The 20,562-nt window shown below is 28.8% G+C and overlaps 1 protein-coding gene across 2 annotated transcripts in view; it reads right to left on the bottom strand.

Annotated features, from left to right (window-relative positions):
- The window catches only part of LOC107443980 (oxidative stress-induced growth inhibitor 1), a 39,237-nt gene extending 20,982 nt beyond the window's left edge, over window positions 1-18,255 (bottom strand). Inside the window, exon 1 of one of the 2 annotated variants that reach the window (XM_016058013.4) lies at window positions 18,103-18,255. The gene's annotated coding sequence lies outside the window, so the exon portion shown is untranslated. The remainder of the gene's footprint in view (window positions 1-18,102) is intronic. The other variant, XM_071187607.2, reaches the window with a different exon arrangement.
- Window positions 18,256-20,562: the final 2,307 nt, after the last annotated feature.

The following is a 20,562-nucleotide window of genomic DNA, read 5'->3' as shown; positions in this document are numbered from 1 at the left end:
TGTTATCCCCTTTTCTTTTCTTTTTCCCCAGTTGTTTTATTTCTTTATTATTATTTTTCTCCCCCCCCCCCTTTTTTTTCATATGTCTGTAATTTACCTTTGTTTTTTCTTCATTTTAAACTTATATATATATATATATATATATATATATATATATATATATATATATATATATATATATTATTTTTATTATATTCAGTTGCAACCGCGGGCCACACATCAATGGCTGGAGGGCAACAGTTTGTACACCCCTATAACATATATTGTTTAATCGTGCTTCCCCTCGAGCTACGGGCATGCGGGCTTGCCATTTATGCCACTGCATAAGTCATAAAAACATTATAAATTGTATTAAATTTATGCATTTTACTTCCAATTATAAAAACGTTTTGAAATCAACAGCTTTTATCCTAAGATTTTTATTCATTTATTTTCCATTGCCAGTTCAAACTTTATCCTTTTTCCTTTCTTTGTTTTTTTTCTCTCCCTCAAGACGTACTAACGAGTGTTGTTATTTATATTTCTGGCCTAATAATGAAAAAACAAATATGTAGGATCGAAATTGGTTTTATTGTTTTTCAAAATATTCTCAATGATGATCAATATACTTTTGCATGCGTTTGAGCCAATTTTCAAAGCACTTTTTCCAGTCCGATTGAGGCAACTCCAAAACATGCGTTTTGGAGTTATATATCAACCGCTTCTTCGGGGGTCGAAAATCGTTGTCCACGTAATTTATTTTTGATGTGTGGGAATAAGAACAAGTCATTGGTTGCCAAATCTGGGCTGTACGGCGGATGACCCATCAGTTCGATCTTTCGCTCCGTCAGAAATGCCTTTGTTTGAGTCGATGTGTGAGAGCTCGAATTGTCATGGTGAAGAATGATTCGCCTGTTCTTCTGCCTTTTTCGAATTTCTCCGATGACTTCTGGCAAACAAATGGTCGTGTACCATTCAGAATTGACCGTCCTGCGTTGCTCTAACGCCACTGTTGCTACATGACCGTTAATGCCGAAGAAACAGGCAATCATTTGTTTCGATGTGCTTCTTCCTCGAACAACTTTTGTTGGTTTTGCCTCGTCTTAGAAGACCCATACAGTTGATTACTGTTTTATTTCCGGCTCATATGCATAGATCCATGATTCGTCACCTGTGTAGATGTTATACACAGCCTTTGATGTACCTTGAACGTATTTTTCCAACATTTCCTTGCACCAATCGACACGAGCCTTTTTTTGAGCGTTTGTCAGATTATGCGGGATACAACGCGAACAATTTTTTTTACGCTCAAATGTTCATGCAATGTTTTATTGATGCTAGTCATACTATTGTCCAAAGACGCTTCTATCTCACGGTATGTCACATGACGATCTTGCTTTATCAGTTCACGCACAGCATCGATCTTTTCTGGCACAACAACGGATTTTGGACGACCTGCACGGGATTCGTCCTGGATCGAACATCGACCACGATTAAATTCGTTATACCAATTTTTTACAGTGCTGTAGGATGGCGCTTTATCGCTGAATAAAGAATTAAGTTCATCGAAGCACTCTTGTCTTGACAATCCACGTCGAAAGTTATGAAAAATAATGGCACGAAAATGTTCACGATTCAATTCCATTTTTTGAAAGAGAAGAACTTTTCAATTTACTGTCAACAACACAAAGAAGCTATAATGGTAAATCGTCTGCTGAATTTATGTTTAAAAATATCAAACTTTCGATTAAAATCGTCTGCGGTCGCCTAGCAACACTTACTGTTGCCAAGGCCAGAAATATAAATAGCAACCCTCGTATGACATCTAAGAATCAATTGCATTTATTAGATAAAATTTATAAAAAAATTAAGCACAGATATTTATTTCAACTTTTAGCAAGAATCGCGAAAAAATTATTTAATACACAATATTTTTAAATTTTTTTACTGTAAGTAAAAAGTATAATTTTAATTTGAGAAGTAACCTGTTTATATCGAAAGTTCTTTTCTCCCACGACTGAATTATTTTGTTTTCTTTCTTCATTAACTTTATGAAGCGTCTTAGTTCAAGATGAAAAAGATTCAACTCCTTTAATATTTTTTTTTCTTCTTTTATTGCATGCGCAGCATGTTGTTTAGCTTCTTTACTTATTATAAGTTTTGTGTTTTAATCAGATATATTAATATCTGCAGTTAAATGAATTTTTGTTTTTTCATTCTTTAGCTTTTAAAATTTATTTTCCCACCCTCTTTTATTTACAACTTTTTATTGTTTCATTTATTTATTTGCTTTGAAAACTTAATATGATCAAATATATTAATTTTTATTGTTATAGATATTTTTAAATATCGGTAAAAATTGTGAGTCTCATTCTTTTGCTTTTAAATGTAATTCCTTCTTTTTTATAGTTATTTTTATGTATCGATCGGTATTTAAATATATTTCTGTTGTTCAACAAATAAATAATTAAGGAATCTTTTATCATTTTCCTCCATTTTGTGTAATATTATTTTAAAATATAAATCAAGATCTTATTTTTTGGTTAAAATTTCCTTGACTTTTTTCTCTTTCCCTGACTTATATCTCTGCTCAAATTCTGCCTAAGTTTAAGGTATGCGCAAAGCGATGTGAGATGCATAGCCATTTATACTTCACGTATCGATTCCATGGCTTCACAGCATTGATGCCCTCAGGCAGGGGTTCCCAAACGGTGTTCCGGGGAACCCTAGACTTCCGCGAAAGAGTTAAAATTCTTCCACAAGTTAGTACTTTTTATCATTAGCAATGGTTTCTTAAGCTGCATGTATTTAGATCCATTCTGATATTCATAATTTATTTAATCTTTCGGTTGCGTTTATGAAATTATTATTTGCGTTAAGTAAAATGCCAATGTAATACTTCTAATAAAAATACAATAAACAAATTATGAAAACAACAAGCATTTATAAAACAATGCCTCAGTATTTGCTATTGCTCTTTTCAAATTAAAATAAAATAACTAAATTCCATAATAAAGAAATATGTTTTTCTAATTCTCATTTTCAACGTTTATGGCAGTTCTATTTAATTTTCATTTCGAAGTAAACTATAATTTAGCTTATTTTATTGATTTTCAGTTTACGTATATACACCAAAAACAAATTCATAACTAGACTAGATACAGCATATGGACTTCAAATTTGACTGTCTAACATAAATCTTAATTTATGATTATTAATGATACAACGATGAAAAATCTTCAATCCTCTAATTAAAGATTTTAAAAATAGTCTCTTATAGGGTAATGAGTTCGCAATTACCTTAATAAACTTTAGTTGGGGTTCTACCGAAAGAAGGTTGATTATTTAGTGTTTTGTAGCCAAAAAAAAAAAAAAAAAAAAAAAAAAAAGGAAATATTGGGGGCAATTGGCGATGTGTTGAGTTCGTGAATGTGCAAGTAAAAAGGGGCATTATTATGCTCAGTGGAAGATCTAAATCATTCCGATTTGATTTGGATTTAGTCTGTATAATATTTGTAGAAGCTGAATTTTTATCCTTCCGATTAGCATTAGCACTTAAAATACAACGACATGGGTTCAGAAGAAGTCAGCGGAACCAGTTCGAATCAATGAGTTCGTGCAAGGAGCTGCGAAGCTGTATATTAGTATGTTTATGAATGTAGTAGTTAAACTGCCAGCTGACATAAGTACTAACACGTTGTCAGTACAATACTTTAAGGATCACCCTAAGAGCAATTTCTACCTGTCTAATTGGAGCTAAAAATACTAATGTTATGTACTTAGAGCAGCAATGTTATCGGATCGTGTAGGTGGACCAATATTAGAAAAATTTAAATATGCATATGATGGTTGAATCAGTATCGTCATTCTTCTTCTTCTTTTTTTTCGAATTTTATTAAAAATTTAATTTTATTTCTCCTTTTTTTATTAGAAGATTTATTTATTTTTTTGCTCGTAGAAAAAAATTTCTAGAGAAATTATTTTATCCAAAAAATAATTTTATTAAGAATTCGATGTAAATTAATTAACTCAATATTACATTACTACTATTACAATCATATAAATTTAATTTCATTTTTTATCAATTAAATCGAAATAATTTATTTTCTTCAGGTTGACCGAACTTCCGACGATAGCATTAAATGGAACTTTTTAATTTTATTATCTTATAATATACATTTGTTATGATCTGACTAAAAAGTCCGTGCTTCTCCTGTTTACATGTAATGCCATGAATACTGGGCATTGCTTCCAAAGGTAGTATGGTCAATGTGTGTGGGGTGATTCCATGTAGGCAAATTGTTATACTTAATAAAATTTTTTTTAATCCACTGTGTGAGAGTATTTTCCATTATTTTCTCTGCATACTAACTGGCATGAAAGAAAACAAAATCGCCAAAATGAGTTTTTTTTAAAAGGAATTGAAAAGTTTGCAAAACTGAAAGAAAGTTCGTAAAAATGCAAAATTGACGAATAAATACTTTTTTTTAGAAAAAAGTGTAATATTTCATAAGCTCTCAAATTAGTACGGACGCCTGCAATCACTTTTACTTACATACACTTATATATTCTTGCATTGATTCGATCTTTGAGATAAAACTTTTCCCTGCCCCGCTACTAACTCTAGAAAGCAAATAGCTCTTAACTGATATGACAAAAAAGAAAATTATTTTTTTTAGAAATATGAAATTAGAATATTTTTATAGTACAAACACGGTATAGAATAAATTACTATAGAAATACGAACTGAAAAATATTTCATAATTCTTGAATGAAGTGAGAAAGTTGTGTAGCAAAGCATTTAGTGCGAAGGAACCTAAAAGCATAAGTACCACATGAGAGAAATTGAAGTTCTTGTGTGATCTTTCTGGCACAATTTAAAGGAGGTCAAGTTGTCTTGGGTGTAACCGAGTTTTTTTTTTTTTTAGATGAGCAGCAGAACAAACAATTAAAGAATGTAAGAATAGGATTAATTTTTGCTTTTATTTAGCTATTTTTAGATTTTTAATTTAATTTTTTTAATTCACATTTTTTAAAATTACTGCTAAGAGTTGAACGAAAACTTTGAGTACCCAATATTTCGATACACTTTAAAGTAACAAGTTTTAAAAGTGATGCAAGAATATTCTAAAATACAGATATGAGGGTGTAAATAGATTGAAAGTATTAAAGGAACTCAAGAATAAAAAATTATTTGTTATTATCTGCACACTGAAAAAAAAAATTCATCGAAATGATGAAAAAAATGTATCGAAATTTCTGTAAAAACAAATATAGGGCACGGGATATCTGCCTTATATTTTATAACTGGCATTGAACAGCCGACTCACCCGGGATTTATGGTGATAAATATTAAAACTAAGATCTTTTGAATTTAAACCAAACCCAAAAGACGAGGTAACTTAATCATTAGGACAAACATGTTTTTGTGGAAGAATTTGTGAGTGAAACTAATCGTGATATGCCCCCTAACATGGAAAGAAAAACCACTAATATCTACTACCACCAGTTCGCTAATACCACTAGTACCACTAATATCTAGTACCTTCTAGCTAATAACCACTAGTTCGAAGACGAGTGACTCTAGTCTATGATAACTTAATTAAAGAAGAATTTAATTTTATTCTTTACTGTTCAAGATAGCATCGATGGTTGTTTCAATAAAAAAATAAGTTTCATATTACATCAAAAATAAAAATATACATAAAACATGAATTAATCAAAATAAATTTATTTTCCCATTTTCTTTTAATGTGGAGCTTATGACAAACTAAAGAGGAGTCAAAAAATAATATTTAAAAAAAAAAAAATAAATAAAAAAAAATCGAATTTAGAATATTGGAAGGAAACTGCTACTAAGGGGATGGACTCCCACAACTTACATCATTTTTGTTTCAATTCGACTAGTAAAATGTAAATTAATTTTTTGTCAAAAAAGTTAAGGAATCCATGCATTGGCTATAATTCATTAAAAAAAATCATTGCCAAGATTTTTGTCAACAGGTTTTTCTCCCTATTTTGGCTTTCGAATTTCAAATGTGTTAGCATTAAGATTCCACAATGAAAATCTTATAAAATCAAATCATTAAAATAACTTTATAATGACTTTCAAATTCTATGCAAATGCTAAAAGCTGTCGTAGAAGGAATATTTAAAAATAGATTCATTTCTACTCGAATAAAAAATATTAATTATTTGTATTTATTGAGGTAAATATAAATTTAATTTTTAAACTATATGATATACGGTCTACTTTGATATACGTTCTACTTTGAAACTATATGATATACGTTCTAATTAACCAATTATCAATTCGAAATTGGGCTGTTTCATTTGGAGCGAGGGCTCGATCCCTTGAGCCATACTGACTTACAATATCCGGCTCGCAACTCAACCGTCTAAAGTTTTATTCCCTTGCTAAATTGTATGTGAGTCTGCTTACACGACATACAGGGTGCTTTGTAACAAAACCTCTGCAAACAAAACAAAACCTGCAACCTGTAACAAAACCTCTTAGAATATCTATTTAAAATGATACAAACAAAATAGAATTATTAGTGAGCTATTATTATCGCAAATTATTATTTTAGTGAGGTAAAATAAAAACGTTATCAAAATCCAACAAATTGTTGTCAAGGTCAATCCTTGTGTAAGTTAAAATAATATCTTCAAAACTTATTTAATTGAGTGATAAAGTTTTAAAACGGTAAAAGATGAGTATTTAAGTGTTGAAATAATGTTTTTTTTTAACAGTTTTGCAAAGTGTTGCCAAGAAAAATACGAGACTGCAATTGAAAATCAGGATATAATAATAAAAGGAAGAGTTTGTGTGTCTGTTCTTCTTATAACTCTTGAACCGTATATTCTATCGTCTTGAAATTTCGACAGCTGATAAGGGGCACAATTTTAGCCCCGACCCTAAAATACGTTCAAAAATTCCACTTAGATCATTCAGGAAAAATGTTCGAAAAATGGATTTTTTTCCTATTGCTTCCATGTCAACTAGGCATTCATAAAAATTAACCTGCAGACGATTCGGTTTATACTTTACAGATAACATCTAGCTTACAGCTCTTATAAAAAAAGAAGTTTATTAGACTCCTAAATTTTTAATAATTTTTTACTCTTTATGTCAGATAAACTCAGTTATCAACGCGAAAGTGGTAGCAAGGGAGAACTACGTCAGAAAATTAGTATTCCTGAAGTTATCTGAAACAACGAGTTGATTTTGTTTATAGTTATGATTTAAAAAGGTGTTTCTATAAAATTAGAAATAATTTAAAGTCAACGGTATTTGAAATAATAAAAAAAATTCTGTACTGAAAAGCAAAATAAATGGAGAAATTATACTAATTCGTGTAGGAGAAATTCAAAACAATCGTTATATTACTATTTATGAAAATAATGCTTGATTTGTTTCGGTAATAGGTACTAATTTAAGGAAAGAAATAAGTTATGCACTGTAAAGTAAAATTAATGGAGAAATGTAAACAAAGTTATTTAGGAGAGGCGTAAAAAATCGCTATACTATTATTGACACCAGTGCTTAATTAATTTTGGTAATAGCTTCTAATTAAAGTAAAAAAGTAAGCTATGTAATAAAAAACAAAATTAACGGAGAAATGATACTAATTCGTTTAGGTGGAAGGTTGAAAAATTGGCATGCACCATTTTTGATACCAATGATGCTTAATTAATTTTGGTAATAAGTACAACAAAATTGAAACAAAAATAGGTACTTTTCGATTAGTGGTGCGAAAGCGAAAAGTCGCAAAAAATGTAGATCTCCACCAACTTTTTTTTATTATTTTTTTATTTATTATTTTACTTTATTTGTTTTTTAAGCACAAAACAAAATGAACGTTCGCAGAAATAAATAAATAAAATAATAAAAAAATGTTAAAAAAAAATTTTTGAATGCATCCGGTTAAACGAAAAAGTACCCTAAAATAAGATAACCTAAGTACAATAAAGCAAAATTAATGGTACTAATTCGCTTAGGAGATAAGTAAAAATTAGCCATACAATTTTTGCCCTCATTGATGCTTACTTAAAAATCACTAGTTGAAATAAAAAAATCTGCACTCTATAAACCAAAATTAATGAACAATATTGTCTTAATTTGTTTAGGTGAAAAGTAAAAAATCGTCATGATAGTATTGATGCTTTATTAATTTTGGTAATAGGTACTACTGCTGTTGCGGTCATTGGTGCAGTTTCACTAGGTACCGAAGATACTACTGTAGATAGATCATATTATATTAGTACAATTGGTACCGATTGAAACTGTTTCACTACAGGGCAGTTTTAATATAGATACTGTGTAAAGAGTTTTTTACGGCCCCTCAAAAGAAATAGTACTGGAGAAAAATGCTTGGTTGCGGTAAAGTTTGACTTTCAGGAGTTGAACTCGATCAACAGTATCGTGCCAAATTATACTGAATACAGTTAATCTTTATTTTAATGGGATGAACTATACTAATGTAAAGCATGTAAGGTTAAAATATAATAATAAATCAAAAATATTGGTAAATGCCTTTCAGTTTTGTGCATGATTTTATAATGTTGTACAGTACTGATTTATGGGTAATAATTTTTTTTTTGTTCACCCGTGAGAAGAACAGAACCAGAGATGCCAACTGCTCCGGACACGCCAATATAATTAAAAATACGGTAATTAACTACAAAGTAAATTTTGCAAAAAGTTGACTATTTATGTTTGCTTTTTAACTGGTATAGCATAACGCAAGTACTGTAAAGTGGTGAATTATATAACCCTTCGAATTATTTAGAAATAGTGGTGGATAAAAATCTACTAAATTGAATTTATTAAATCAAGAATCACAATTGATAAACTACCACTTTAAAATATATATTTGCTGTCCGGAGCAAGTTGGCATCTCTAATTCAAATAAAGTAAGACATGCTTTGAGCAACTAGTCAATTGATTTTATTCTTATTTTGATTCGCACGCGATAATGAGAAAACAGTTATTTTCCAAACAATTTTGAAAGTTTCATGAATGGTTTTTTTTTAAACGAAATGTTTGAATTACGTTTGTTAGTTTCGATAGCAACCAACCATAGTAATATTTGTTTTTGTAAATACATTTGAGATCGAAATTGGGTCATTTGACAGAAAAGTAAATTGAAATAGTAAAAAAAAAGAAAAGAATCAATAGTATTGAGCTGGTATGATTGAATTAATACACCAAGCGGATGAAAGATTAGAAAAATATTTCATTCAAAAGAAACGAAACTGACAAATTTTCGTTTATTCCAAAGTCTGAGAAAATCATTAACAATCAGACATCATTCATTTAACTCATAAAATCATTAACAAAGCATTCATTAAGATGATAATTAATGATCAGTACAAATCGAAATCTGAATTATTTACAGCAAAAACTGAAACGTAATGTCACTACGTAATGGTGAAATTTTAAGAAGAAAACTTCTGTTTTTAGAAATAGGAAAAAATGTCACTTTATCTAAAATAAAGTTCACCAAAACTTATCTGAAATTTAATCACTAAATTTAGAACTTAAATAGCATTACTGAGTGATTTTCATGCACTGAAGATTTTAAAAATAATATTTTATTTTCGCTCTTTGAATGAAATGAAGTTTTAGTCTTTAAGTTTCTTTGTTTCAATATAGTATTCAGTTTTGACTCAAAAAATATATGCATTTCTGAGTATTTTTTTTAATTTCGTTTGCTCTCGTAAAATAGTAATGTTTTTATTTTCTTGTTATATAATCTGTAATTCTATTTTTTATTTTTTTCTCCTAAAAAAAGCTTTTTACTACTATGCTTACTTGTTCAATAACTCATTTTTAGTTTTGTTCTTAAGAAAAGTATTATTAAAATGTTTAGAAAAGTTAGGATAGCATAATTTTCGACAGCTTTCCTGATTAAACTATTTTACAGATAGTGGTCAGTTTACATATATTGAGGGTTCTCAATTCGATTTCATCCTAAAAATATGTTTAAATAAATTATAGTTTCGTGACTTATTTTATTTCACTATTATAAGTTAGATACGCTAATTATTTTCCTCTAACCCTGAAGCCATGCATTTTGCACCTTAGTATGCGAGAATATTATTATTAGATCAAAAGTCATTGGTGTTAATTTTCTTTCTTACATTCTGCAATGACGCCAAACATTCTGAATTAAATACATTACGTTTTGCCTTTTTTATACTCTGCATTAAATGAAATAATCGAGGAAATGAAAAATTTAATTATGTGACTTTAAAGATATAAAACTTTTTTTGCAATGAAACATATTTTTAAATGGAGGACAATAGTGTTGTAATGTAGTTAAGTGCATAGCTTAAATCATTTATTTTTAGAGCTTCTTCAAAATTAAAATTTTGCAACAATCAATTTTTTCTCCTGAAAATTATGTTTTTGTCACTTAACTCTTTTTTTTTAAGGCACACTCTGTTATCTCCAGAAGATATAGAAGGAAAACAAAGGATCCAAGTAAAATGTTATTGTGAATGACATAAATCAGATAAAAAAACTACATCATATCGGAGTAAATAATTTTTTAACGTTTGTAATTATTCTTTGATGTGTTCACGATGAAGATATAAGATTTCACAACTGATACTTAGATACAACAATTGTTGGTTAGATGTATTTCTTGAGCGAGGAATTTTACTTTTTAGTACGTGCGGAGATATTTAATATTGGGGAGACCAGAAAGTAACGTCGTTTTGCGCATTAAATATTTGTTAGTTTTAAAAACCAATACATTTTCTTTCGATCCATTTCGATTCCTTTTTGATACGGTTTTGAAAGGTAGTTACTAACGAAGAAGAATACATTACTGATTAAAAATAAAATCTTGATAACAACTATCAAATGCACAGAAACAACATTACTTTCCGGTCCCCCTAATATTACTAAATCAAAAGTCATTCCAAGTGTTTTAAATAAATATTGCTATCATGTTTGTCATTGATATTACTACATCATTCGAAAAATTATTGACAAAGTCAACAGAATTGAAATAAAATCAGAAATATTTAAATAAACAGTAAATATTATAGAGGAGATAAAAAACAGTTTCCAGGGAATGATTTTAAACGCGGCTTAAATACTTATGAAACACCTGTTAAAAATGAAATAATTTTTTAAATAATAATCAAAAGGAAGTCATTAAAAACAAGGAAAGACAAAAAACTTAATGTAAAAATAGATGATAAATAAAAAAATAAAATGCAAAACAGATGCAAGATCATAATAAAGTTCAATAAAGAAGAAAAAGATGTTATCAATGACGTCTTTTCTTACTGATAAATTATCGCTGATAAAAGTATCAAAGTTTGTTCTTTTATTGGTAAGATTAAATTCAGTAATACAGATACGAAATTGTTACGTCCTGATTAAAGATTTCATTCATATCTTTTCTTTGAATAAAAAACTAAATAAAATTGGGGGTGACTATTAATATCATTTTCCTAACTTCATTCAACTATCATTTTTCTAATATGATTTATAAATTACATAAAACTATTGTTGAATATATGACGAAAAACTATTCTTTTTAGTTTACTAGAACTAAATTTATATACTGTTAAAACTTCTAAGGCTTATTGAACGAGAGCCTAATTCAAATTTGCTGCAACTGTATTATACTGAACTATAAAAACATTAAACTGAAAAATATAGCTTAAATGTGATAACTATGGTTTAGCTTGATCGAAAACTATGGGTTCATTTAAAACCATGTTAAGGTTGCTACAAATACATAACTTATTATGATTTAAGGTACCGGCATTATCTTACAACTTTGAACCAATCTTCATGAAAACCTACAAAGTTTTGTTAAATGTGTCCAAATCAGGTATCGAATTATTATAATTATTTTACATCATAAAACCAGGGAAAATGACCAAAAGTATTGCTTATTTTAAATATTCTTAAGTGTCTCTCTTGGTATATAGCATAAACTTTTGTTTATTTTTCTTTATTCTATTTTGATCTAGAAGAAAATAAACAGCAAAAATGATTATTTGTTATAAATAATTCAACAAAAATTCGACATAATTATTTATTTTTTACGACGACGACGTATTTTTATTTGAATTTTTAGACAAAGAAAAAAATGTAACTTTATATAAAAGTGGAAAAGTCAGATACATATAATATGATTTTAATATAGTTTTTAAAGTTTTTTTTTAAAAATTTGATTAAAAGTTCATCAAACAGAAATATAATTCTTAGCTTGCTGAGCTCAACAAATTATTATAAAATTCAAATTGGATTAAAATTTATTACCGGAATTGTTTTTAAATAAATATGCAACAAAAAATTAGAAAAGTTATTTTCAAACAACATTCATTTTCAAAAGAACGGCCCGGCAATTAGTTTTTTGTGTACCATAGCATTCTTTCATTCGAATAAGCTTTCTTTTCAAATGCTAAAGTCGTTTTTAGAAAATAATGCACATTATATGTTTTAGGTTACTTGGAGAAAAACGTACTTTTATAAATAAATGATTTTAAAAAATATCGCAAACATTTTTCCTAAAAATTAAAAGGAATCTTCGAAAAGAGAAATATTTGAGATTTTTATTTTTTTAAATGCATGCATTTTTGTGCTGTTGTTCCACTCAACAAGTATACAAAATTTATTCACAAATTTCAGACAAGTTCAGACTTTATACCTTAACAAATATATGTTTTTAATTCTTGATATAATTGTAAATATTACGACTTAGTGCTAACACTTTTTGATTTAAACTAACCAAGTTTTTAATCATTTTATTACAGCTATCTAAGTTTTTATTTGTCTCTAGCATTCTTTGCTTTTCAGCACCTTAAGAAGAGATTAAAAAAATATTATTTGCAAGTGGTAAATTAAAAGTGTTACATTATTAGGAAAAAAAAATCAGAATTAAAAAAGAAGAGTCGCAAGATTTATCTAAAAATTAAGTAAATTCTCGATGTTCACAAATTTACGGTCGTTTTCTTACGTTTTATAATAGGATCTTCGGAAGAAAAGGAAGGAAATTTTAATGTCTAAATTCTAATTTTTAATGTTAAAAACGCAATTATTTCGCTAGTTTTATTTAAAAGACGAAAAGCTTGAAGTATTGCATTGTTAAATACTTATTATAAAAATATTCAAGTAATATTTTTTATGAAATTAAGAAAAGTAACTTTTCAATTAAAAAATAAAATAACTTTTCCAAGAAAAGTAAAATTTCAAATAAATACTCAACTGCAACTACAAAAAAGTAATAGTTTCAATAGTACCTATAACGATATCAAGAAATATCTGTAACTATTTTTCTATGTAATTGTCCTTTTCAAATCAAGCCAGTGGAGAAAAAAAATTAGCGTAATATGAAAAACTTTTAATCATTATTTAAGGAGAACAACTTTTTAGCAACTTTTTAATTCAACTTATCTAAAAGTATAAAAAGAAACTCATTTTTCAAGTTTGTAAAGGCAAGTCGGTATTAGCTGAAAATATCTAGCAGGAAACTATTATCTTTATTGACCTTGATGTTATCTTGGACACCTCATGGGCTTTAGAAATGATTACAAACTGACCAAGAGGAGTAAATGATCTCTCAGTATGTCATTAGATTTAGTTGTAAAGAACCAATTTCTTCGTATGATTAATTTGATAATAACTATAAACAGTTACTATGCTTAATTATTATGCCTAATTTTATAATAACTATTAACTCTTTAAAAAGGAACTTCTGAACTTGAAGTAGAATTCAATGATTGATGAAGTTGAAATTTAATGCACTATTAAAAAAAAAAATGTGAAGAATTCGTGATTTATTTTAAAATAGTAATTTCAAGATATTACTTAATTAGTTTCGAACCAATGAATCATAAAACAATTTCTGAGATAAATTAAGATCAATTTTTAAATTTTAGTTAAGAAAATATAAAATGAAATCTAATCAAAACAACTCTTAAAATGTTAGGTTCAATTTAAAAATTAAACTCTTTTCATACAAAATCATTATTTGGGTCCATTAGTATTAATAAAACAACAAAATTAAACTCCATTTATATTATAAATTAAGCAGATTCATCATATTTTTGGATCAAAAATAATGTATTGGTTTAGATGCAGAACCTTGGTAGTAAACCCAAAATGCAAAACCCAAATATTCTCACTTAGATAGAAAATACAGAAAATTATTTAAAAATATTTCATGCTTGGCCAAAATTTTGCATCTCATAATTACACATTATATTGCATTTAAGTAAAGTTTTTTTTTAACTAATCACTATTGTAAACTAATTTCTTGTTAAACTATATTTATGTATGCTGTAAGGTACATTATTTATTAAAAAAATAGTCTTAATTGGTTATTATTTGAGGAATAAGTTTAAAAATCCAAAAGTTTATGAATCTCATACGTTTTTAGATTCCCAAAGAAAAAAAATTTTTCTTAATGAAGGGAAAATGTTCGAAATTTATTTTTAAATGTCTTTTTTTGTTAATCGTAATATTTGGCTTACTTTCAGCTAATTTTTCAGAATTGTATAAAAAACATCAAAACTTTTATCAGTAGTCATAAGAGAACGCGGCTGCAAAAAATTATAATTTAACTGCTAATAACTTTTCCACTGTTAGTTTTTCCTTAACAAAGTAAAATTCCAAAAACTTTCAATATAAACGATTTAATTACTTTGAAAGGCCGGGATTGCCTGGTTGGCAGGGTGCTGGACTCATGCTTGTGGGAACAGGAGTTCGAATCCTGCCAACCAAAGACTCCCCATGTAGTAAATGGTGACTGGTGCTCTTTAAATCTGTCGAGTCACAAAGTGCTCTATGTTCCCATAACAAATAAATACCTCTGGGGGTACTGAATTGGAGATTGATCATTCTCTGATTCAGATAAAAATTTACGATCTATGGACGAATGAATGGATGTATGAATAAGTCCGCCCTATAAACGGGTGTGAGGTATGGATGTGGCAGAAGTCAAATTCTTGGCCATAGATGGCACCACAGGAAAACAAGAACAATCACACCCCCTCTGCCTTAATGGCAGACGACAACAACAACAATTACTTTAAAACGAATTCAAAATTTAAACAAATTGAGACACGTTGCACGTTTTCGAAACTATGAGTAAGTGGCTGTATAAAATCACAATTTTGCTGCTAGCAGTTTTCGCTTAACTTCATAACGCCGCGCAAGCTAAATAAAGCTTTAAATTTTGACATGAAATAACACAGAAACTACTGACCGCATTAATAACATTTTGATATTAGAATGTTCTTTAAACGTTTCTCTAGACTTAAGATCTATAAGACGGAGGGGGTAAGATCGAGTAGCTAATATTCGAAGCCCTTTTGGAGCTAAACTGTTCGACCCAGAAAGTAGAAACTATCAGATTTAATCATGATGTTCATAGTTTAGTTGTCCAGAATATATCATTTATGAAAAGTTATTCATGTACTACTTTTTTTTACAAATAATTGTTTTTCAGAAAAATTAAAAATTAAAAAAAAATTTTTTTTTTTAGATAAAGTGTACCCGGGGTAACAGAAATTACATCGACACAATTGAGACACTATTCGGTCTTACCCAACTCTCCCCTATATCAAAACTTGACAGTAAAAAGGACAGAGCATTTTTTTAATAACCGTCGTTAAGCAGCCGACGCAATTTTTGGGTTTACGACTACTAATGACCAACTCCATAGCCTAGTAATTTTGAACCCAATCCAAAAGACAAGGGAACTCCTGGATGTATTGGAAAAAATTTACCTTCGTGGAGGAATTTTTGATGGAACTCACCCGCATTTGCGTTTCATGGAAAGGAAGATCACGAGAACCTTCCACCGTTGAACTGACTGCAAGGGGACTCTAACCCATGATGGGTCTACCACTAAAGATATTTCACGTCAGCACTGTGGTCGTTGCTAGCCGGATACGGAATTCGAATCATCCAGCCGTCGTCGGGATTCGAACCCGGTTCACTTCATTGGGAGGCGAGCGCTCTGTCCCCTGGGTCATTGCGGCTCTAAGAACTGAACATTGAAAAGTATTGACATTTTTCGAATTTAAAAAAAACCTATAAAAAATTTATAAAAAACTTTTTCATAAAATTTCCGGATGTTTCGGCATGTAAAAAATAATTAACTTTCACGTAGCTTTTTTATTTTTGAAATGATTCTCAAAAACACTTTTTTTTTTCTTTAAGATTTGCTTCTCTTGTCATGATGAGTATTTTAACACTTGTTCCTATTAAAATTTGCCATATAAATTTTTTTTTTTAAAAATTGACAAGAAAAGTTTACATTGATCTAGTTTTATTTCCAAAACTACTGAATCAGTCTTGAAAAACATTTTATTCCTCTAGTTATGTTTCACTTACTCAAATTATATTTTTTATTCTTTAAATTTTAGTCGTTATTTATTTATTTTGTTTGAGTTTAAAGTCATTTTTTGAACAAAAAAATAGAAAAAAAAACAAAAACAATAAAAATCATAAAATTTCTCTTAAATATTTGTTTATATTTGTTTTGTTTTATAAATATTATTTTTGTTGTTGATAAAATATTTGTTTTGATTAATAAATACTTGAATACTTCATTACTTTGGTAATTCAATTTAATAATTTGCAATTAGGCAGCAATTAGGAGATGCAATTACACAGCTTTTTTTTATTTTTATTTCACCTTTTTAACAAATATTATCTAAAGGAAATCCATATGTTTCTCTGGTATTCAGATATTTTATATATTAATTAGGATTTTTTTACCTAATTACTTTTATAGTAAACTGACAGTGTGACAGTGCATTTAATTCAAAATTATTTGCTATACTTCTTCTTATTCACAACGGCAGGTTACTGGCCAAGATCGTCTCAGTCAGTTTACTCTATCTGGATCTATTCGATGCTATATATCTGTTAACTCCCAAGTCCTTTAGCCATTTCTTTACTCTATTTAACCATCTTGTTCCAGGTCTTCCTCTTTTTCTTTTTCCCTCTGATGTTTGGAAGGTTATTTTTTTAACAGGCTTTTCATAATTATATCGGAATATATGTCCCACTACCTAATTTGAGAAATCTTGATCATTTTTATTTTGTTAGGTTTTTTGAATTTTGATTGCAATTTATGGTTGTAATGAATTCTCCAAGTTCCGTTATCTCTTGCTGTACCAAAAGTTTTTATCAATATTTTTCTCTCGAAAGTTATCGGCTTCTCTTCATCTGCTTTGTTAATTGCTAATCATTCGTTTCAATATAAAACTATTGGTCTCACTAGTGTTTAGCGTCTCACTAGTGTTTAGTGCCTATAACTGTCTAAAACTTAAAATTAAAATTGAAAATAAAATTGATAGTAATCTGAAAATAAATATGGTTTTGAACTAAAGAAAGACAGCACACATCCGAATGCAAATTCACACGAAACTTTTTGTCTTATTCAGTTGAAAACACTACTTAAAATATAATTTTTCGTTATTGGTAATTTATTCATAAACTGAGTAAATTTACCAATGAGCAATATTTAAGAGGTAAACACAAACAGGTGGTCATCTTTGTGTTATCTTTAGAATCATTAAATGAAAGATGTAGTAAAAAAGTTCTAAATAATTATTTTTAAACCTTAGTATTAATAATAAATGTAATTTAGTTTAGACAATTTTGCTATATTTATTACAATTGTAATACAAACTCCATCCATGCAAATAAGTCTTATTTAAATTTAGTTCTGAAAAAAATAATTTTGAAAAAAAAAAAAGAAAAAAAAAACTTTCAAAGTGAAATAAAAAAAATCATCGTGATTTGTTTCATGTCAGCTATTAAGTTTTCAAAAAAAAAAAAACATTTTTTTTTGATTTAAATAAATTCTTTGAAAATTCAAGCACGTTCCTATAAAACATTTTTTTTTATCTTGCTTAATAGGTTATAGCTCTAAAGACTGTAATAATTTACAGAATTAAATACAAAATAAGATTTATTTTTTTATTATTTTACTGAAAGTGCATTTCGGTAAGATACTTTTTCTACTTAGACACGGCATATAAAGCATGTCATATTTCATCACAAGAACTAATCATATTAAACATTTATAAAAAAAATACAAGGAAATAAATAATTAAATGAAGAATGTGACATACCTTATAAACCTCTTTGCGTTTGTTTGAATTCTTTTTACAGGAGCCGTGCTTCTTGATGGAGCACTACCGGCGAAATGAAAGATTTTTTAAAAACGGAACTTCTTCCAAGTGCGTCTGTGTTACGCAATCCAGTTAACTGTTTCGCTATCCAATGAAATCCCACTCAAATTCGAAACTTTTTCTACGTGATTTTTACGCTACACGTGTCAATCACGAGCGACACGCCTTTTTCTCCTTTTTAATTTTTATCCACATTCATGTTTGTTTTATTATCATAAAGAGAGTACTCTTCGTAATTAGTTTCCCAAAACAATGAAAAAATGGTAAAGGATTAAAGACAGCGAAATAAAATGTTCACTTGAAGAAAAACTTTCTGTTCGTTTGTTTTTCTTTTTTTTCTTTTTGCGATTATTAAAATGAACATAGACAGTTTGAAAAATAATGCCAATGGCAGTAGCATGTTATAATTATACCCCATAAATTATTTAAATAAAATAAATTATTTTATATTTTTATTTCTTTTTTATTACCGTTGTTGAACAGGCGACCCAATTTTTTGGTTTACGTCTACCAATGTTCAACTCCGTAGCCTTGTAACTTTGAACCCAATCCAGAAGACAGGAGAACTCCTGGATCAAGTGATGGGAGAAATGTTAAATTCGTGGAGAACTTTTTGATGGAACTAACCAGCATTTGCTTTATATGGAGAGGAAAACCACGAAAACCTCCCACGGTTATCCTGACGACAAGAGGACTCTAACCCATGATCAGTCTACCATTAAATATATTTCATGTCAGCACTGTGGTCGGTACGAGCCGGATAATAAATTATTTAAAATAAAAGCGTGACAATTGCTTATTTCTTTTTCTGGCAATGGCGTTCACAGACTAGGTAAGCCCAACAAGATTTAAAAGGACGCCCTATCTTAGACTACGTAAGACAGCGAAATAAAATTTTCATATGAAGAAAAACTTTCTGTTCATTTAGTTTTTATTATTTTCTTTCTGCGATTATTAAAATGAATATAGACAGTTTGAAAAATAATGCCAATGGCGGTAGCATGGTATAACTATACCCCATAAATTATTAAAATTAAATAAATTATTTAAAATAAAAACGTGACAATTGCTCATTTCTTTTTCTGGCAATGACGTACACAGACTAGGTGCGCCCCCACAACATTTATAAGTGCGCCCTATCTTAGACTTAACACAAATATGAAACGAAACACCATGGTGAAGAGATATTTGAGTGTTTATAATCAATGATATAATTTTAATTTAAGATAATGAGAATTTCATTTCAATTGGGATGAAAAGGCGGAGTTAAGAAAAGGTATATATATATATATATACAGTAGGGAACAGATTGTCCGGAACGATCGGGACCATCCATCGCTATTCCGGATAACTGATTTTTCCGGTTTTCTGTATCGCTACAAAAAGCCGTTTTTTTTTTATCGTCAAACCAATCTTAAAAAGAAGAAAAAACGATGAAGTAATACAGTAATGATTATTTTTAAAATGATGGTATGGTAAACATCTTTCAAAAAAGAAAGAAAAATCCTAAAATCTTATGAGGAAAAAAAATTTTTTTTTTAAAAATCGCGGGAAAATTTATCGAACGTCGTTCCGTTTTTTTTGGTTTTTCGGTTTTCTGATTTCCGGATAACGGGTTCTGTACTGTATATATATATATATATATATATATATATATATATATTGTAACTCATAGTTTTATCTTTTCCGTAGCGTGTGTCCCTGCCCCCACCGCAAATGTTGCGGGGAGATATTTACGTTACTGTTTTTCGTGTACTGTAAATCAAAATATTTTGGAAAAATAACTAAAAATTTTATTTCTAAAGCACATTTACAATAAACTGATTTGTTACGCATCAATTAAAAAAATCGTCATTTTACAAATACCAAAAACTGCGAAATATAATTTTTTTAAGATGCAAGAAATTTTTGTTCCGTTAATTCGTTTGTATCAATTAAGCACAGCCCTAATCAAGCATTACCTCGAATTTAGGTTTAGGTAAAATTTCACTTTTTGTCAACACTTTTGTTTCACTCAACACTGTGGTCGATGCGAGTTGAGTGCAGTGATCGGCCATCCCTGGGATTCTAATATGGATCACCGCTTTGGGAGGGGAGCAGTCTATTCCCTGAGCCACCGTGGCTCAAACAGGTATTTCTTGATAAATTAAAAAAAAAATTCTTTATAAAAAATTCTTTTAATAATGCTGAAAAAATTTCTTATCAAATGAACTATTTCCATGTCATAATTTGAAAGTAATTTAGATTGTTTGAAAAGTAGAAAGCTGCCCTACCATGTATTGAATTGCACTTGCATTAACTTTGAGAAATTCATTGAATAAATGTACTTTAAAAACGTGTACTATTAATAGAGACGATCAGTAAAATCATTGTCAAAGAAAGGAAAGCCAGATATTTTGC

Source organism: Parasteatoda tepidariorum, chromosome 11 (genome assembly GCF_982258835.1).
Source record: "Parasteatoda tepidariorum strain Cologne lab strain chromosome 11, Ptep-v5.0, whole genome shotgun sequence".
Lineage (NCBI taxonomy): Eukaryota > Metazoa > Arthropoda > Arachnida > Araneae > Theridiidae > Parasteatoda > Parasteatoda tepidariorum.
This window is presented reverse-complemented; position numbering and strand designations above follow the sequence as displayed.